This window comes from Bufo gargarizans, chromosome 10 (genome assembly GCF_014858855.1).
Source record: "Bufo gargarizans isolate SCDJY-AF-19 chromosome 10, ASM1485885v1, whole genome shotgun sequence".
NCBI lineage: Eukaryota > Metazoa > Chordata > Amphibia > Anura > Bufonidae > Bufo > Bufo gargarizans.
Window position 1 is genome coordinate 23,542,409 of NC_058089.1, and position 22,239 is coordinate 23,564,647.

Consider the following 22,239-nt stretch of genomic DNA (forward strand, 5'->3'; position numbering starts at 1 on the left):
AATTAAATCGTGTAGAAATAAAGGGGTATCAATAAAAAATTGGCTATCCGGTATGCAAGATAGTGCTGACCTCAGTTGGAAATATGGAAACCAAACCACCTCACCTAAATTTGCCCTTTGTTTTAGTTCCATGAGGGGCAATATTTGTCCCTCACTGACCACTTGGTGTAGATACTGAACATTTTTGTTCCTCCAATACTGGCAACAATTTAAGTCATTTAAATTAAGGAGCTTAGAGTTGTGCCACAATGGGGTACAAATAAGTGAAGCCTTAACTCCACACCATCTCCTTATGGCCAACCAAGTCCTCATAGCCATTCTGCAGAACAGTGTATACCCACTCAGTATGTTTACTAGATAATCAGACTCCAATACAGTGAAGAAATCCGAGAATCCTGAGTCTTTCACCACTCTACTGCAGAGAGGGCTATTTTCCCAGTCCTTAAAAAGACATAATTGGGAGGCCATAAAGTAACCCCTAAAATAGGGGAGGTTGAGACCTCCCCGCTCATAGGGCATAGAGAAATAGAGTACCTTTAGTCTCACCCGCTTCCTCCCCCATATTAAATCATTGAGCATTCGGTCTATCAGTCTGAAGTACTTATCTGCAATCCATACAGGCGAGTTGCGCAGAATATAAAGAACCTGGGGCAGCACTACCATTTTTATTAATGAAATTCTATCCGCTCTAGAGAGCAAGATTTTTTGCCATACCTTAATTTTAGCCCTCACCTTCATTAACAGCGGAATCAGATTTAATTGTAGATATTCATGCGGTTTGGCAGAAACTGTTATCCCCAGGTATTTTATTGACTCAGAGATCGTCAACTGATTATCCCGTTCGCCACGCAGCTCGTCTATAGGAAGGAGGACGGTCTTATCCCAGTTGATCTCCAAGCCGGATGGATCAGAGAAGAGACCAACCAGCTCCATTATACGAGGGAGAGTAATGTCTGTTTGATGCATAAAAACCAAGATATCATCTGCATAAAGTGAAACACGATCATACTCCCCATTTATGCCGAAACCGGCCACCTTTGAGTCCTGCCTTATACTAGTTGCTAAAGGTTCGATGTAAATATTAAATAGCAGGGGAGAGAGGGGACAGCCTTGGCGGGTACCTCTTTCCAGGATGAAACTCTCTGTCACTGTCCCATTAATCCTAATCCTGGCAACCGGGGAATTGTATAACAGCTGAATCATTGCCATAAATTTTGGTCCAAAACGCATTTTCTTCATTACCTCCCAGAGAAAAGTCCACTCCACCCTGTCGAAGGCTTTGGTAGCGTCCAACGACAGGATGGAGCGGGCACCACCTCCCGGGGACTGAATATTCAGTAAATAATCTATGCAAGTTATGCTGAGTACCCCTTTTTGGCATAAAGCCATTTTGATCTGGATGGATAATGGTGGATATGACCCGCGACAGCCTTCTAGCCAGAGCTTTGGATAGTATCTTAGCATCCGTGTTTAATAAGGAGATTGGTCTATAAGAGCTCAGTTCTGCCGGGTCCTTATCCTTTTTTAAGATTAAAGCAATGAGAGCCTCCATCATGGAGTTTGGTAGTCCCCCTCCCTGTGTTGCTTGGGAAAAAACCTCGAGCAATTGAGGAAGAATCACGTCACTATACTTACGATAAACCTCGTATGGCAGGCCATCCAAGCCTGGCGATGAGTTCCCCGAAATAGACCCCAGGGCCTCCTGCAGCTCTGAGAGAGACAATTCCTCTTCCAGATATTTTATTTGAGCTTCATTTAAGGTGCGGAGTGGAATTTTCTCCAAGAACCGCATCGCCAGTTCAGATGTCAAGCCAGGGGAGGATTTATATATCTGAGCAAAGTAATACAGAAAGCTATTCCTGATTCCTTCTGAATCTGTTATAATTTCCCCCTCTGTATTCCGAATCAGGGTAATAGATAGATTTTTCTTATCTTGTTGTGAGATTATTCTGGCTAGAAGCTTGCCCGGTCGTCCAGACTCGGAGAAGTAATTTAACCCCTTAAAAAATACCCTGTGGTTTGCCTTCTCTATTACACAATTCTCCAGGAGGCAGCTAGCCTTCTGCATCTCTTCCCTGTTTTGCTCCGTAGGGTTGCCTGGTGAATCGCTCAGCTGTAGATGCCGCAGTCTTAGCCAATTCCTCCTCCTTTCTTTTAAATGTTCTCTTTAATGCAGCAATCTCACTTATAAAAGTCCCCCTCAGGTATGCTTTCAAGGCATCCCATACCATATTGATATTTGCAGAGGGCAGATTCACCTCCCAAAAGGAAGAAATCAGCAGTTTAATAGCTTGATGACTTTCCATAATAGTGAGCCAGTATGGATTCAGCTTAAATCCCAGCCCCCTAATATCCTTGTTCTCCCCAGTGCAAACCTCAATCAAAACGGGCGAATGGTCTGAGATTGTTCTTACTCCGTATCGCACCCTGCGGATGTTACTCAAGTTACACTCATTAGTGAGTGCTAAATCGATCCTAGACATTGCTCTACCGCCCCTGCTGACACAGGAATACACTCTCTTTCCTCCGCCAAGATGTTCCCATATATCAACCAGCCCTACTTCCAAGCAAAACTGAGGCAGCGGGGAGTTACAAGAATTCCTCCGCCTTTCTGTGTCTGATGAAAATCTATCTCTATTGGGGTCCATAACCGCATTAAAGTCTCCCATCAAGATCAGCCGAGACTCTGGTCTCCCTTCAGAGAAGAGCATCAACTGGATCAGTGGATACATTGAAAATGGCGGGGGTATATAAAAAAAAGCGAGGATATAGCTGCATCCAGATAGCTCGCCATGAAGGAAGACGAATCTGCCCTGATCATCTACATGGGATTTTATAAGGGTAAAATCTATGGAATTATGGATAAGAACTGAAACCCCCCTAGCAGAACTGCTAAAAGTAGAATGGTAAGATTGAGAATACCATCCCGTTGTCAAACGAGAGACGGTTTCTTTAGTTAAATGGGTTTCTACTATGCAGATAATTGCTGGGAGATATCTTTTTACTGCATCCATAATGGCCTGTCTTTTTACCTTTTCCCCCAGCCCTCTAACATTCCAAGATACCATTCTAATAGACATCAATTACAGAAGAAGAGAAAAAAAAAAAAAAAAAAAAAAAAAACCCCGCCTGCAAAGTGGGTAATCATCCCCCCCTTCCCTCCCCCCCCCCTCTCCGTTGATTCGCCCGGTCTATTCAGCGAACCTCTAACCTTCGGCCGTTCTCCCCCATTCTAGCCCACCCCCCTCCCAACTCTCCAGTAATGAAAGTACACAATGTCAGATGCCCTTTTGATCTATCCACTCTAGCACTTGTTGCGGTGTCTCAAAGAAAAGGGGAGTCCCATTGTGGATCACTCTCAGTTTCGCTGGGTACTGTAGAGAATATTTAATCTCCTTGGATGCTAGGCGTTTCTTTATCTCTGTAAAATTTCTTCTTTTTTCCTGAGTTTGCCGAGCAAAATCAGGGAAGAAGAGCAGCCTTGTGCCCTGGTATTCAATGGGTGTCAGCTCTCTTGCTCTTCTCAGTATCATATCTCTGTCTGAGGACAATAATAGTTTCATTATGATTGCGCGCGGGGGCCTCCCTGGAATGGGTTTCCCTCCTGGGATTCGATGAGCTCTTTCGATTTGAAATCCCGATGAGAAGTTATCGCTACCTAGGCTATGCAAAACCACGTCTTTAAGTTGTTCCTCTAAGAGTCGACCCTCCACTCCTTCTGGGAAGCCAATTATTCGGACATTATTTCGCCTTGACCTATTTTCAAGGTCCTCTAACTTATTTTGGAGTGCTTGATTTTCTGCGGCGAGAAGCGTAGTTTTAGATTTTAGCATGTCCATGTCAGTTTGCAGAGAGGCAACTGTTTTTTCCATATGCAAGACTCGGTCACGGATCTTTGCTAGGTCATCTCTTATTAAGGATATATCGATCTGCATTGACCCCAATTGAACGGACATCCCTTGTACTAAGCTGCCGTTGTTTTCCACAGCGCCAAGGATTTTGTCCAAGAGAGATGGATCGTATTCAGTTTGTGTTTGTAAAAGGAGGCCTTCCTCCCCCGTCTCCTGATCTGCATCCTCTAATCCGTCCTCAGACTGATCAACTCTTTGGGGAATTTTAGCAAATTTTCTCAAATTAGCGGAGGGATTCGTTTTTACTGAATTCTTTTCAGATGGGAGAGGTGATTTCAGGAATTTATCAATCCTATTTTCTGGAGTTTTAGAGCCCACCTTGATTACAGAGGCATCGACTGAACGTCGCTTTGGAGCCATTCTCTAATAAGAAGAGAATGTATTCTCCGTTTTTTTTTTTTTTTTTTCTGTCCCCCTTTTCTTTTTTTTTTCTTTCCCCTCCCCCCTTCTTTTCCCTTCCCCTCTTCTCTTTTTCTTTTCTTTTCTTCCCCTTTTTCCCTCTCTCTCCCTCTTTCCTTATTCCTTTTCTTTATAGCCTTTTACCCTTTTCCTTTCAAAAAAAAGAAAAAGAAAAGCCTGCACATCGGGAATGGAACAGCTCAGAAAAAACTTAGGAGAGTCAAAAATAGGCAATATATATATATGTATATTTTTTTTCTCACGTATCCAGAGAGGAAGTCCTGCTCGTGGGGCACTCCACAGCTGACATCCAAATGTCGAGGACAGACGAGAGAGTTGGCAGCAGTCCAAGGTAGAGGGCAGCAGGACAGTGAGGACCGAAGCGACAGACAGTCCGCAGCAAGCAAGCGGCAGGCAGAGAGACGACCCAGCAGCACACGGTCCAGACGATCAATCAGCTGAAGCCCGCCTCCTGAGCAGAGCTAGATGGTCCGACCGGAATACAGAGCAAGTAGCAGGGTAAGGAGCAGAGAATCCCACCGCACGTCGCGCCGCACACCGGCCAACAAGCGATCCAGAGCAACGCACCAGGCAGCCAGACCCAGAGAGCACGGGGTAAGAGCCTCCAACGGAGATAGAAGATAGCGCCGAGTCGCAGCACTAGCCATCAGCTGTTCGGCATCGGCTATTCGGATAGACGCGAGAGCCTGGGAGGGGGAGGCCGGTGGAGGGGGAGGACGAGACGCGACGTATTCACGTCATCACGCCGTCTACTCTCAACCTACAATGCGGCCCTGTTCATGACGGTATCTAAGTGGTTTGAAAGAGGGAGGGGGCTCCGACTATGACCATAGACATGATTGCAGGGTACCAATGGATTTTTATGGCAAGGAGGAGGCTTAGAACAGGTTCCCATGCCAGCCATAGATGTTTGCCAGACGCATGGCCTAATAGACTGCCTGTCAGTTTGAGTGGCAGCCAATAATGCTTTGCATACTGAGTATGCCAAAGCATTATAGAAGTGATCAAGTGATTGCATTGTAAAGTCCTCTAGTGGGACTAAAAACTAAGCTAAAATTTTAATAACATAAATTTACAAAAAAAGTTTACTCTTAAAAAAAGCTATTTCCTATATGAAGTTGTTTTGTTTCGCAAAAGTGTAAAAAGCAGAAGGAGGACAAATTTACTACTCTGGCGCATGGACCTTTGCAAATTTGGAGTGTCGTAAATCCTGCACCAGATTTATGCTAGAATTTTGGCCTTTCACAAAAAATTGTGCCGATGTGCCAAAAAACTGTCTAGACTGAATTTACACTTCATATCAGTTAGGTGAGGTCACACCTAGTGTTGAGCAAACTTCTGTTTACAAGTTCAGCGTACAAAGTTGGGGTTATGGTTATCTAAGAATTCTGTTCTGGATTCAACTACCACCAACCATAAGTTCCGTGGTAGCGGAATCCATAATAGAATTCTTAGATAATCCGAATCTGAACATGGTGAGCCGAACTTGAAAACAGAAGTTCACTCATCTTTAGTCACACTCCTTTCTAGAAAAGCCATGCCCCCATAGGCATCGCTTCAAGGGGGCAAGGGGGGGGCAATTCCCCCCCCCCCCCCCTCAAGTTATTCCTTTGTGAGATTGTGGAAAAGCTCTGCTTGCATAATGTTTATGCCTAGATTGTATTGGAGCTGTCATTTGGCATTCCGGGCACTAGAGGCCACTGTTTTGCAGCTACAGTCAGCACACTCTGGGATCTGCAAATGCAAAGCAAATGATGACTCATGCAAGCTGCTTCTGAAAACCAGGAAGTCTGAGCTGATCTGACATGGTGGAAGGATTGTGCCGTGAGGGACTGAATCCGATTCCATCCTGGCTTGCGGATGTCCGGCTGTTGAGGAAGGGTTGAGACGCATGCATATATATACATATATGCATGCAAACACGTGTGTGCATGTATGATATATATGCATGCATTATATGGTAGGGGCCGTGTGTCCCCTTATAGCGTAGGGGCCTTGTGTCCCCTTATATGTAGGGGCTTGTGCCCCCTTATCTGTGCCCCCTGATGTATAGTTACTGTATACATGGGTATGGATGTGCCCCAAGCATCCATACCCATGTATAATATATATATCTATATATTATATATATATATATTCCCCCCCCCCCCTCCCTATACCTGAAACCAGATTACATCTGTGTGAATGTGCCCCAAGCATTCCCACAGATGCAGTCTGGTTGGCATCAGAATGACCAGACTAAGGTCTGGTCATACTGATGACTACAAAGGACTCAGATTCAACAGAATCTGAGCCCTTTGTTGTAATTATCTCCAGCGCCGCTGGAGATAATTACGCATGATAGAAGAGGAGAAGCCTCTCCTCCTTCTATTATGCGCATTCCGGCAGCGAAATTTACATCTCGCTGGCCGGAATGCAGAGCGCCACAGACGGGAGATCAAAGGCATCTCCCGTCTGTCTGCAGCGCGTCCCCGATGTGCGGGCCGGCGCAGTGACGTCATATCACTGCGCCGGCCCACGTGGATGATGGGGGCGCGCGCGCCCCCTGGTGGGCGGCGCGAGAGTGCGGGCGGCCGGGTTTAAATATCCGGCGGCCCGGCACTCAGGGAGAAGTTAGGAGTGGGCCTCCCCACATGAAGAGAGCGCGTCCTGCGCTCGGAGGGCAGTTGGAGTGAGGGCCCCCACGTGGAAGAGAGCGCGTCCGGCGCTCCGGAGAAGAGACCCGGCCGCCCACCCTACCTGAGGATCATCCCCTGGACGACGAGCCCCCCCTGGACAACGAGCAATAAACCCTAAGTATCACCCACCCCCCCTATACTACCAACGACACCCTCCTATACCCTCACCACCCCCCTATACCACACAAATCTCCCCCCCTATCCCACCTCCCTGTACCCCATATCTGACCCTACATCCTAGTCCCTTCCCTGATCATCCCAGTCCCAGGTACCCTTGATCCCCCGCCCTGATCCTATCACCCCTGAACCCTGATTAACCCTGTCATTTGCCCCTAAGTAACCCTGTCCCACTGATTTATCCTGTATTCTTACCCCTGTATCCCCCTTAGTGTGTGGTTTGATTAACCCTTGTTGTGCCCCCCTAGGGATAGAATATTAGTCAGGTGGGTGGGTTGTTAACGTTACATGTATGTGTGAATTGTCTAGATAGTTTGTGGGTGGACATTGGGAACGTATAGTGTAGTTGAGTATTGTATATGTGTAGTGCTGTGTATTGTTAGTAATTACTGTATTGCGTGCTTAGTGTGTAATAAATACCGTTATATTTGCACTCTGTGTGTAGTGTATATTTGTTAGTGGTAGTAAGTAAGGCGCATGCAGCTAGCATTAGTGATTAGTGTAAAGCATAGCGAAAGTATTGTAATTGTTATCATATAAAGGTATAAATAGGCGGAGTCATCACCAGGTGGCTCCTCCTATTTAGGAATATTAATTATCGATATTCGCATAATATTGGTGATTAATATTCCCCCTTTACATTGGCGAGCCAGGCCCACTGCTTGGATTTTGAAATCTGTGTTTGGTTTTGAGGATAGAGGTCGGTTGTCCTGTGAATTGTCAGGCAAGAGAGACGCGGTCAGCGGTCTGAGCGTCTAGGAGAGACGTGGTCAGCGGTCTGAGCGTCTAGGACCTGATAATTCGGACAGGAAACGCGACTCTTCCTCACAGCACCAAACGCAGATCAAAATCTTTAGCAGAGAATCTATGTTCTATCTGTGAATTAATATTTTGCTATTTGCTTTGCACGGTCACTACACCGCTCGAGTGATTGCGAGGGAGAAGAGGATACGTCACTGGAAGAGATCCATCTTCGTGGGAGCAACGTACAAAGTCAGGCTGGTCGGGAAGAGGCGTTCCGGGAAAATGGACTTCTTCCAAGCAGCTGCGAGGAGGTACGGCCCCAAGGAGAAGATGGATGCTCAAACGGTGAGTATGGACTTCCCCACACTGCAGCACTTGAGCAAACACAGTACATTCAGTCCCATCCTCCCCACCACATACAAGTCAGCAGAAATGCTGTGGTCCGATTTGTTGGCACAGGCTTGTAGTTATGACAAGCTTTGTGTTAACAAACGGACGGTGTTGAATAAGGCCACTAAACGGCTTCGGATGCTGGCCAAACTCGTTCATACGTTTGAGGCTAGCATCTGTAAGCCAAAGGAAGTGGCGCTGGTGTCTCAGTCAACAGAGACAATTCCTCCGGCTGTTCACTGCCAGTGCTGTGCCAATAGTTCCGACCAGGTTTCGGCATTACGGGCACAGCTGGCAGAGAATGTGCAGTCTACTGTTGACCGAGATGCGCAGGTGGCTCGAATACAGTCACAATTAGTGGAAATGCAGAAGCAGAAGGAGGAAATTGAGGCTAAGTTGACCCAGTCTTATACTGAGGTCAAGGCCTTCAAAGAGCGGACTGCCTCTACTAATGTGACGGTAGCCAAATTGAAGGCTCACGTTGCTGTAAGCTCCCAGATAATAACTGGCTTGCAACAGGTCTTCACCAAGTTGGTGCCGGCCCTTTCTTTTCCCATAAAGTCAGGGTCGGAATATCCCAAAACTTTGCCCTATGCAGGGCAAATAGGGGGGAGAGTAGTCTGTGACAGGCCAAATCACCAGACCAAGCCTGTCCAGACTAACAGAGATTTCTCCCTGACTTTGGGGAAAAGAAACATCGTGAAAAGTGCCTCCCTGAAGATGGAACAATTCAGGGAGCGCGGTTGCAGTGTGGACGGACCTAGGCCACACCGGGCAAACATCAAATGCTTTGCTTGTGGTGGCTTGGGTCATATAGCGAAGCACTGCAAAACACACAGGACAGAAAGCCCAATCAGGTGCTTCAGGTGTGGGAACAAAGGACACATTGCAAGGAATTGCCCTTGTGCAAGTAATTGCAATGTGTCCAGTGATGGGATTCAGGTAGCAAATCGTGCAGCGGGGTCTAGTCAGCTTGGCCATAAAGGGGTAACCTCTTGGCAGCATCATCAGCTGCTGAGGAACCAGAGTGGCCAAGCTAGGCTAGGCAACATTTGACACCCCTGTACTATTTGTTACACCGTTTGTACCCTATACATGTCCATGTTGTGTGTTTTTGTTGTCCATTGTAACGTTCTCTTTGATGTTGATGGTGGTCCTTGTCTATGAGTGTGTTCCACCAGGCTGATTTATGTAGTGTTGTAATGTCCCGTCTGCTGTCTTGTTTCATTCTGTGTCCCCTTGGAGCGGAGCAGTGTTATACTGTGGATCGAGAACGTATAGGGTCGCGAGCAGATAATATCACACAGGAAATCCTGCTGGTCGGGAGAAGGCATAAGGACCTTCTTCATGCAGCACACAAAGGATGATGTGATATTATTCTGGGCAACCAGGGTCTCGGATCGATACAGATAACACTGTTGTGCTCAAGGTTTTCGGTAGGGCTGTGTTGCGCTGGGGACTGGGGCGGACAGACAACATTGGTGTAATGTTGTGCTGCGCACTTAAATCTAGTCCGAGCAGGTAGCACAGCTCTGATAGGGGTTGGACGCAGAGTGTTTGGCAGCAGAGTGTGGACTGTGTTCTTGTGTTGTGGGGTCCTGAGGAGCCGGGGCATGCCTATGCCGTTGGTTCTGCGGGCCTCCACAAGATGGGATCACAGGGGGAAGTCAGCCTGGGTACACATGAGTGGACAGGGATGCGGTGCCATCAATAACAAGATGATGCTTTGTCCACAGAACTCCAGTTATCCTAACCTAGTAGGCCGGCCATCCTTATCTGTTGGTACAGAGGGATGTGTAGCAGAGGACGCGCTCCTCTGAAGGTAGGGTGTTCAGACACCAGTGTTGGGATAATGAGGAGTCCTGTGAGACAAAGGGCAGCCCAATACCTTTCTCTACCCATGGGTCAAAGGTATTGGTGTTGAGAATTTTTGTACCTTTTAACTGCACCGTTAGGGGAGAAATTCCCCTGGGAGCACCTGGTCTTTTCTTCTGCCATAGGTTTTGTATAGAGCGGAAGAAAGACCCAGGAGAGGCCACGGAAGAGGCCAGCTATTTCCCCTGACAATTTTGTGAGGCTCCAGAGGATCCCACTGGATTTTGGCAACCAAGCGACCTCTGCCTAGAGGTGTTAGATGGAAGACTGTGCCACAATCCAGCAGGAGCATTACTTAAGGCTCTGGAGGAAGATTTGGAGACGTTCGGGTGGAAGAGCATATCACTTGTTTCACCCAGTGAAACTTCTTCTGGTTCTGGTGATCGTCATCTACAGTCGGAGGGTCAAGGGACTTATCGACCAAAATACACCAGAACCAGACAGAACTTTACAGAACTATCTGGAGGAGGAGGCTCAGGACATAACCAAACATAGTTCCTGTAGCCAAATATTATTGTATGGACACACTTTGTTTTCTATGAGGGTTCAGGACGTATAACTTGTACTACCCTGTAACCCCATAGCACATTGTATTTATTGATTTTGTACACATTGATTTATTGATTTTGTTTGCTGGTTGATTGTGTACCCATGGACACTCTAGGTGCAAATGTGTGACAGCCTATATTTGACTGTACACATTTGCATCCTATAGTCGTTTCCCATTGACACGGGGGTCTGCGACCTACCGGTGTCTTTGGAGGTGTAGAGAGATATGCCAGGTTGCATGAGTCTCTATGGGTACACACATATAATGGAATTTGGTATTGGGAGGGATATGACATGTATTTTGTGTGAATGGGGATAAGGTTAGGTCACGATAGGGACAGGCATCATTTATTTGCCACCTTGAACCCTGGAACGGTGAGGTTCTTAAGGGAAGGGCTGGAGGTGTAGTATGGCGGAGGTGTTCTCCGCAGTAGAATTTAGGTACTGTGACATCGCCGCGTAAGAGTCTGACCTGCCTTGTAAAGAACTATTAATCTGTCCACGGGAGAATCGCAAGATGGAAGATAGAAGAAAGTTGGGACTGAGACTGTGAGGGTGAACCCGCTCCAGATTCCTTGGAGGCGGGCCATACCGGAAGATCGGCATAACTACCGAGAGACTGTGGGGGTGTGGTCACTCCAAAGTGGGGGTGGCTGACACCAAGAGACGGATAAAAGAAAGGCCAGTTAAAGACTGTAAGGGTGAACCCGCTCCAGAATTGGGGGGGACGAAGATACCTGAAGATCGGCAGAATTACCGAGAGACTGTGGGGGTGTGGTCACTCCAAAGTGGGGGTGGCCGACACCAAGAGACTGATAAAGAAAGGCCAGTTAACTGAGAGACTGTGGGTGTGTGGTATCCTAAAGATGTCAAGAAGAAGACTGTATCCTGTGGACGGAAGAGTAGGTTACGGTGAAGGGCAGGTCGGAGGAAGCTGGATTAGGGATGTCTAAGTACCTAAAGCAGTGTGCACTACAGTTCTTCCTGAACTTTCACCAATGATAGGGTTGAGGGGGGGGCAAATATCTCAACCCGTTCCCCCAATATATTGTCGTATTATATAGTCCGACAACAGGGGGATTGTTGAGGAAGGGTTGAGACGCATGCATATATATACATATATGCATGCAAACACGTGCGTGCATGTATGATATATATGCATGCATTATATGGTAGGGGCCGTGTGTCCCCTTATAGCGTAGGGGCCTTGTGTCCCCTTATATGTAGGGGCTTGTGCCCCCTTATCTGTGCCCCCTGATGTATAGTTACTGTATACATGGGTATGGATGTGCCCCAAGCATCCATACCCATGTATAATATATATATCTATATATTATATATATATATATTCCCCCCCCCCCTCCCTATACCTGAAACCAGATTACATCTGTGTGAATGTGCCCCAAGCATTCCCACAGATGCAGTCTGGTTGGCATCAGAATGACCAGACTAAGGTCTGGTCATACTGATGACTACAAAGGACTCAGATTCAACAGAATCTGAGCCCTTTGTTGTAATTATCTCCAGCGCCGCTGGAGATAATTACGCATGATAGAAGAGGAGAAGCCTCTCCTCCTTCTATTATGCGCATTCCGGCAGCGAAATTTACATCTCGCTGGCCGGAATGCAGAGCGCCACAGACGGGAGATCAAAGGCATCTCCCGTCTGTCTGCAGCGCGTCCCCGATGTGCGGGCCGGCGCAGTGACGTCATATCACTGCGCCGGCCCACGTGGATGATGGGGGCGCGCGCGCCCCCTGGTGGGCGGCGCGAGAGTGCGGGCGGCCGGGTTTAAATATCCGGCGGCCCGGCACTCAGGGAGAAGTTAGGAGTGGGCCTCCCCACATGAAGAGAGCGCGTCCTGCGCTCGGAGGGCAGTTGGAGTGAGGGCCCCCACGTGGAAGAGAGCGCGTCCGGCGCTCCGGAGAAGAGACCCGGCCGCCCACCCTACCTGAGGATCATCCCCTGGACGACGAGCCCCCCCTGGACAACGAGCAATAAACCCTAAGTATCACCCACCCCCCCTATACTACCAACGACACCCTCCTATACCCTCACCACCCCCCTATACCACACAAATCTCCCCCCCTATCCCACCTCCCTGTACCCCATATCTGACCCTACATCCTAGTCCCTTCCCTGATCATCCCAGTCCCAGGTACCCTTGATCCCCCGCCCTGATCCTATCACCCCTGAACCCTGGTTAACCCTGTCATTTGCCCCTAAGTAACCCTGTCCCACTGATTTATCCTGTATTCTTACCCCTGTATCCCCCTTAGTGTGTGGTTTGATTAACCCTTGTTGTGCCCCCCTAGGGATAGAATATTAGTCAGGTGGGTGGGTTGTTAACGTTACATGTATGTGTGAATTGTCTAGATAGTTTGTGGGTGGACATTGGGAACGTATAGTGTAGTTGAGTATTGTATATGTGTAGTGCTGTGTATTGTTAGTAATTACTGTATTGCGTGCTTAGTGTGTAATAAATACCGTTATATTTGCACTCTGTGTGTAGTGTATATTTGTTAGTGGTAGTAAGTAAGGCGCATGCAGCTAGCATTAGTGATTAGTGTAAAGCATAGCGAAAGTATTGTAATTGTTATCATATAAAGGTATAAATAGGCGGAGTCATCACCAGGTGGCTCCTCCTATTTAGGAATATTAATTATCGATATTCGCATAATATTGGTGATTAATATTCCCCCTTTACACCGGCAGTGAATGGACACTCAAAGGAAGGAAAGTAGCTGTTGTCCCCTTACTGGATCCAGCTCTTTGAAAGAGAGGTTGTAACAGGAAGACCAGTTCCAGTGTGTGGACAGAAAGCCTTATCATCAAGCAAGGCCGCATGGTTGCTGAGAGCTTGGTGGCCATCCCTGGTAAGCGGCATCCTAGGGCCCAGAACGGATGCAGGTCAGTACACCCGTTTACTCCTTGCTTTATACTAGTGGCGCCTGAAGCAACAGAGACTAAGCCTAGGCCTGAAACTAGATAGATAGTTCGGGTTGTGTGATTGCCAGGCTATACAGAACTGTTCTGCGGCACAGTATTGACTTTGCAGGCTCTGCTGTGTCCGCCATCGGCTAGGCCTGTCCAGTGGGCAGGGACAGTGACTTTGGGTCCGGGATATAGCATTTTCTATGCATGTTTGTATTGTTGCGGTTATACTTGTGTTATTACTTTTGCCAAAGTAACGTTTCTGTTCTTGCATATAAAAAAGCTGGTGTCAGTGTCGCTTTCCTTGTCTGTGACTTTGCTGTATACTGGGGAGCCCACCCCGGTACATGGCTTACACCTTGCCCCACCCGTGTCTTCCCAGTGATTTGCTTTTAGAACGCTGGCTGCCGCCACCGCTAGTACAGCCAGGGCCGTCTTTAACGCGGGGCAAAAAGGGCAGCTGCCCCGGGCCCAGTTGCTCCTGGAGGGCCTAAGGCAGCTGCCTCTTGAGCCCCGCTGGCCACTGGTGACGTGGGGGGCGGCATCAGGGCACAGGGAGATGAGCGCTTCCATTGTGGAAGTGCTAATATCCATAGTCATCTGTATCGCCGACCTCAGGCATCTCCTTTCCCCGTTCCTCTGATAGGCTGCAGGCAGGATAGGATGGTAGGATGATTTGTCCAGAAGATGGGAGGATGATGGAAAAGTAGTAAACTAAGATTTTGTTTGTCAAACTGCAGAGACGAGAAATGGCTAAAAAATGGTGGTCTGGTCTGAAGATCTGAAAGGAGATGATGAGGAAAGAGAACATCTACATCAAAGAGACGTCACTGGATGTAAAAGGTACAGTTGTGCTCAAAATAATAGCAGTCAGACATCACTAACCTGATCAATCACTGTTTTTGGTAGAAATTATATTTCTACATGGCAAATAATTTACTAGCAGGTGTAGTAGAGTAATAGAAACCCAACAGTCATGACATGCATGCTGCTGATTCTCTGTAATCCAATCACTTATTGAAAGGGGCATGTTCAAAATAATAGCAGTGTGGAGTTCAATGAGTGAGGTCATTCATTCTTTGAAAAACAGGTGGCAATTATTGCCCTTATTTAAGGAAGGAAGGCAGCAAATGTACATGCTGGTTACAGTGCATTTCTCCCTGAAATTCTAAGGAAAATGGGTCATTCCAGATATTCTTCAGAAGAACAGCGTACCTTAAAAAGTTGATTGGAGAGGGGAAAACATATAAAGAAGTGCAGAAAATGATAGGCTGCTCAGCTAAAATGATTGCAAATGCTTTAAAATGGCAACCAAAACCTGAAAGACGTGTAAGAAAGCAAAAAACTACCATTCGAATGGATAGAAGAATAGCCAAAATAGCAAGGACTCAGCCAACAATCAGCTCAAGGAAGATCAAAGAAGGTCTAAAGTTACCTGTGAGGACTGTTACAATTAGAAGACGCCTATGTGAAGCCAAGCTATCTGCAAGAAGCCCCCGCAAAGTCCCACTGCTGAAAAAAAGACATGTGCTAAAGAGGTTACAATTTGCACATTGTCTGGCCTAAAGAGACATTTTGTGGACTGATGAAAGTAAGATTGTTCTTTTTGAGTCTAGTGGCCGGAGACAGTTTGTCAGACGACCCCCAAACTCTGAATTCAGCCACAGTACACTGTGAAGACAGTGAAGCATGGTGGCGCAAGCGTCATGATATGGGGATGTTTCTCATACTGCGGTGTTGGGCCTATTTCTCGCTCATATCAGTGGGGGACACTGGACCGTGGGTATAGCTTGCTGCTGCCACGAGGAGGCGACACTAGGCTGAAAACTGTTAGCTCCTCCCCTGCAGGCTATACCCCCTCCAGCCTGGAGAGAGCATTTCACTTTTTAGCTTAGTGTCGTAGGAGGCAGACCTCCCTGCTTAGCAGGGTGGCTCTTTGGAAATTTTATTTTTATTTTTTATTTTATTAGGTTCATGGGGCACAGATTCGCATGGCGTCTCTGTCTCCCTGGGAGGCTAGACGATGACGGTTGTCCCACCGCCTTGCCCACCCCCCCAAGAAGACAAGTGGACCAGGGCAGCCTCGCTCCCCTGCTTCCCACCAGCAATAGGGCCACCTACTCACCAGCCCTATCCTGCCCGGCCGGACCCCCGATGCCTCTGCCAGCGGCCGTTAGGTGGCCCTGCTGGGACAACATCTAAGGGCGAAGTCCACAGAAGACAGGTGAGTATTACTCCCCTCTCTCCCTCCCTTAGCTCCTCACCCCTGTCTGCTGGGTAGCGATCTCCCTACCTGCGTCCTCAGATCCTCAGCAGTGGCAGTACGGCACTGCGGGGGTTAATGTCGCCAGCATAGCGGCTGCAGCGGCTCTGCTACTACAAGGAGAGCGGTCCAATCTCTCCCTCTTCAGCCCTCTTCCTCCCCACCCCACTTCTTAAGTCTCCAGGCATCTCCTGAGGCAACATGTCCGGCACTATATTAACCCCTTCCCGTCTCATGGCGGCTCCTAGCATGCAAGCGGGGGGTGTGGCTTCTTCCCGGCCATTTCCTCACACGACCGTGTGGGGGGTGGAGCCTATTTCCCTGTGCGGGGGGCGGAGCCTATATTCCCACCGCGGCACTCCGGAAGTCCTTTCCAGCGCTCCCTTGCCACAAGGACACAGGACCTGGGACTTCTAATGGTAGGAGATCGCTACCCCCTCCAGCATAGAGAAGCCACACAATGTCAGACCCAGCCAAGACCCCTCCCCAGGCACCATGCAGGACCATTTATTATGCCTGCACTTCATGTTCTGTTAAATTCCCTCGTGGCCAGTCACTCTCACTATGCTCTGCATGTCAGGCGGCCCCACAGAGCCATCCATCCATATTGTCACAACCCACAGGAGTTCAAGACCCTTCTGGCTGTAGAGAACCTGACTGGGCAAGGTTCCTGTCCCGGGCAGTAGAAGACCTCTCCAAAGTCTCCCATTCCACCCTTTCATTGCTGGGTCGTTTGGTAGAGAGATCACCCACAGTGCAGCCCTCACCTTCGCAAGGCAGCACAAACTAGGAGCAGGCTTACTAGCAAGCGTCCCAGATCAGGTCGTCATTCCTCTTCTGACGCCTCTAGATCCCCTCCCAGTTCCCGATCTCAGACGTCCTCCATTTTAGGTGACGCACTATCAGATGGTGAGATTGCGGATTCAGATACGGAGATGGACCTGGAGCAGTGTTCCCAGATTGCGTCTATGGTAGTTTTTTTTTTTGCGTACAAAGCAGACCCCTAAGTCCTTCCCTGTACACGACGACTTTTCCGTTGTTGTCGCAAAGGCTTGGGACCAGCCAGGTTTACGTTTCATTGTACCAAAGCAGTTAGACTTGCTCTACCCCTTTCCAACTGATTGTGTGGAAAAATGGGCCTCACCTCCGAAGGTAGACCCACCGATCGCTCGCCTCACAAAGAACACAACTATTCCGGTGGCGGATGGCTCCTCTCTCCAGGACCCAGTAGATCGGCGCATTGACTCGCTATCGAAGTCGGTCTTTGCAGCCAGTGGTTCAGCCTTACGCCCGATCTTCGCATCGGCATGGGTAGCCAAGGCGGATTCGGAGTGGGCCCTCCGCAAGAACCAAGATCTTGCGACCAATCTTCCTCCGGCGGAACTCCAGTCCTTGGCGGTACAAATTTCGCAGGCAGGAAAGTACCTCTGCGAAGCGGCTCTGGACGCGGGGACGATGGTCGCCCATTCCTCGGCTCTTGCGGTATATATCCAAGAACTGTGGATAAAGTCTGGTCGGCGGATTCATCCTCCAAACGTTCTCTTTCAAGACTTTCCTTTGCCTGGTCTCGACTCTTTGGTACCCGGCTAGATGATATTATTTCGGAAGCAACAGGGGGAAAAAGCACCCATTTACCGCAACCCAAGGTGAAACGTTCCTTTCTTCCTAGGGTCACATCTTCCCGTTATCAGTCCTTTGGTAGGTTTGCGGGCTCTCGTCCGGCGGCCCCACCCAATCAGGACCAGCGAAAAGGCCCATCCTTCAAACCCCAGCCAGCATGGCGTCCACGAGCGCAACAGCCTCGTTCTGCTCCCGGGAAACGGCCCTCAGCATGAAGGTGCGGCCCCACCCTTACAGGTGGGGGGTCGTCTACTTCTTTTTCAGGAAATGTGGCGAACTCATATATCGGACGCTTGGGCACGAGAGGTAGTGACATCAGGATACAAGATATAATTCAAATCTATCCCACCCAACCGTTTTTTCCTCTCCCAGCTGCCCAAGGATCCAGGTCGGGCGGCTGCTTTCTTCCAGTCCCTTCTCATATGGGGCGTGATAATTCCGGTCCCCTTACACGAAAGATTTTCAGGTTTCTATTCAAACCTTTTCGTAGTACCCAAAAAGGAAGGCGATGTTCTCCCAGTGCTGGACCTCAAGATAGTGAATCGCTTCCTCCGCATTCAACGGTTCAAGATGGAGTCACTCTGCTCCGTGATTGCCTCTTTGGTACAGGGGGGACTCATGGCATCGATAGACATCCAAGACGCCTACTTACACGTTCCCATCGCACCCGCTCATCAACGTTTTCTTAGTTCTGCCATTCATTCATGTCACTACCAGTTCGTCGCCCTGCCATTCGGCCTAGCGACAGCTCCGAGAGTGTTCACAAAAGTGCTTGCCCCCCTCCTGGGTCTCCTGCGCTCCAGGGGCATCACTCTCCTCCCGTATCTCGACGATATCTTGATCAAAGCATCTACGGTCTCCCAATGCGAGGAGAGTCTTCAGATCACTTTGAGCACCCTGTCCTGCTTCGGGTGGATAGTCAATTGGCGGAAATCCTGCTTATCTCCCACCACACAAATCAGGTTTCTGGGCATGATACTAGACTCAGGTGCAGCCGTGGTACGCCTGCCATTGGACAAGAGCGTGGACATTCAGAGATCTATACGCATATTACTCCAACGCCGCAATACGTCTAACTGCAATTGCATGCGGGTGCTGGGCATGATGGTGGCCATTCCCTTCGCTCAATTTCACACGAGGTGTTTTCAACGAGCCATCTTGTCATCTTGGGACAAATCCCCGGATTCTCTGGATCGCCGGATCTGGCTGTCTCTTCAAACACGTACAGCCCTCGGTTGGTGGACAGAGTCTGCACACCTGTTGGCGGGGAAATCCTTCCTTCCAGTGATATGGACGATCCAGAGCCTTCGCGGTTGGGGCGGAGTTCTCCATCGGAGTCCAAACTTCCCATCAACATACTGGAACTCCCGGCCATTTATCTCTCCCTTGTCCATTGGACTCCACTTCTGCAGGGTCATCCGATCAGGGTGCAGTCGGACAATGCCACAGCTGTGGCCTACATCAACCACCAAGGAGGGACACAGCCTTCCGGTGATGCAGGAGTCTGCGAAGATTTTACAGTGGGCGGAGTCCCATGTTCCGATGATTTTGGCAGTCTTCCTCCCGGGAGTGGACAACTGGATGGCAGACTTTCTCAGCCGGACAACAGTGGACCCGGGGGAGTGGTCCCTCCATCCAGAGGTGTTCGAGGCCATCTGCCTCAGGTGGGGACGTCCGGAAGTGGACTTGATGGCGTCCAGGTTCAATCACAAGCTCCCATGCTTCCTCTCTCGCGCAAGGGATCCAACAGCACACGGCGTGGACGCGCTCGTGGTGCCTTGGGACAGCTTCGCGTTTCTTTACGTGTTCCCACCGTTACGACTTCTACCTCGGATCCTACGCAGAATCAGGAAGGAAGGCATCAAGACGATCCTGATCGCCCCAGACTGGCCTCGACGAGCTTGGTACTAAGAACTCATTCTTCTGCTAGGAGATGCTCCGTGGCCTCTGCCAATCAGAACCGATCTACTCGCCCAGGGCCCAGTCTTCCATTAGAGTTTAGATACGCTACGTTTAATGGCGTGGCTGTTGAAACCTTTCTGTTGAAACGCAGAGGTTTTTCTGATGCGGTCATTCGAACCATGATTAGGGCCAGGAAACCTTCCTCTTCTAGGATTTACTACCGGACCTGGAAATCCTTCTTGTGTTTCTGCGAGGAACGAGCTCTTCCTCCCAGGCATTTTTCCTTTCCGACGGTTCTAGCGTTCCTTCAGTCAGGATTGGACCTGGGCATGGCTCTCAGTTCCCTCAAAGGGCAGGTCTCTGCCCTGTCCATTTTTTTCCAACGTACTCTAGCCGTCCTAGGTCCGGTCAAGACTTTCTTGCAAGGAGTAGCTCACACCGTTCCCCCATATCGGTCCCCATTACATTCTTGGGACCTGAACCTGGTTCTCGGTGCACTCCAGACAGCGCCGTTCGAACCTCTGAGTGAAGTTTTCGTCTGTCTACTTTCCTGGAAAGTGGCCTTTTTAGTGGCCATTACCTCTATTCGACGGGTTTCGGAGCTGGCAGCTTTCTCCTACAAGGAACCCTTTTTGGTATTTCACCAAGATAAGGTGGTTCTTCGTCCAGTGCCATCTTTTTTTACCAAAGGTTGTTTCTGCCTTTCACGTGAATGAAGACATTGTTTTGTCCTCGTTTTGCTCTCAGCCTTCTCATCCGCGGGAGGTCTCCCTCCATCGTCTGGATGTAGTACAGGCCTTGAAGATCTATCTGTCGGTGGTGGCCCGCTTTAGACCCACTGACGCTCTGTTCGTTATCTCGGAAGGCCCTCGTAAAGGTTTGGCGGCTTCAAAGGTGACTATTTCTCGGTGGATTCGCTCGGCCATTGCCAAGGCCAATCGTTCCAGGGACAAGGTTCCTCCACCCGGGATCAAGGCTCACTCTATCAAAGCGGTCGGGGCTTCTTGGGCACACCTCCACCACGCTTCTGTGTCTCAGCTGTGTAAAGCAGCGACTTGGTCCTCTCTACACACCTTTACTAAATTTTACTGGGTGCATTCATTGGCCTTGGCGGATGCTTCTCTTGGCCGCAGGGTTCTGCAGGCTGCAGTTCAGTGACTTCCATAGAGAGTTGGTTTGGGAGAATTTTGTTTCCCTCCTCGGGGACTGCTTGAGGACGTCCCATGGTCCTGTGTCCCCCAATGATATGAGCGAGAAAATTTTTGTGAACTCACCTGTAAAATCTTTTTCTCGCTTGATTCATTGGGGGACACAGCACCCACCCACATTTTGTTGTGAGGCAAGTGGGGTTCCTGATTTGTCTGTTGGGACCTTGTGTTTGGTTCGGTCTCATGACAGTGTACAGTTTTCTGTTGATTTTTACTTTAATTTGGTCTCTCCTACTGCTGGAGCACAAACTGAAATGCTCTCTCCAGGCTGGAGGGGGTATAGCCTGCAGGGGAGGAGCTAACAGTTTTCAGCCTAGTGTCGCCTCCTAGTGGCAGCAGCAAGCTATACCCACGGTCCTGTGTCCCCCCAATGAATCAAGCGAGAAAAAGATTTTACAGGTGAGTTCACAAAAATCTCATTTTATCGCCTACCAGGGATCATGGATCAGTTTGAATACATCAGAATACTTGAAGAGGTCCTGCTGCCTTATGCTGAAGAGGAAATGCCCTTGAAATGGGTGTTCCAACAAGACAACGACCCCAAACACACCAGTAAACGTGCAACATCTTGGTTCCAGACCAACAAGATTGACGTTCTGGAGTGGTCAGCCCAATTCCCGGATCTTAATCCAATAGAAAACTTGTGGGGTGACATCCAAAATGCAGTTTCTGAGGCAAAACCAAGAAATATAGAAGAACTGTGGAATGTAGTCCAATCATCCTGGGCTGGAACACCTGTTCACAGGGGCCAAAGGTTGGTTGACTCCATGCAACACAGATGTACAGCAGTTCTCAGAAACAGCGGTTATACAACTAAATATTAGTGAAGTGATTCAAAGGAAAGCAAAATCTTCAAACGTTTTTCAGTTTATATATGAATGTTTTAGTTTGTGAAGAAGAATACAAACACTGCTATTTTTTTGAACAGTCTAATATTCACTTTTCTTCAATTTTTTAGAGAAACAACACAAATTTGTTATTTTTTTCTTCATGTTTTGATTTGGAATAGAATGTGTAGTGTTCCCAATGCATTTGTGTGTATGGAAATAAAAGCTATTAGAAGGATTTTGAGCTTCATTCACTTTTTTAAACACACTGCTATTATTTTGAACACAACTTGTATGTGGCGATGTATTACCCTGTATGTAGAGGTGGATGGAGGGGTTAGTAGTACAGTACTATCTGCACATTGTAAAAAGGAAAAAAATCTGAAAAATACTATATATTTGTGTCAGAAGTTGTGCTTTTTTAATTTTTTGAATAATTATACAGCGATTTTATTTGATACTTTTGTGCTGATTCTTTTTCCCCCCTCTATATTGAGGCCTCTTTCACACTTGCGTTGTCCGAATCCGGCGTGTACTCCACTTGCCGGAAATACATGCCGGATCCAGAAAAACGCAAGTGTACTGAAAGCATTTGAAGACGGATCTGTCTTCAAAATTCTTTCAGTGTTACTATGGCAGCCAGGATGCTATTAAAGTCCTGGTTGCCATAGTAGTAGTGGGGAGCGGGGGAGCGGTATACTTACAGTCCGCGCGGCTCCCGGGGCGCTCCAAAGTGACGTCA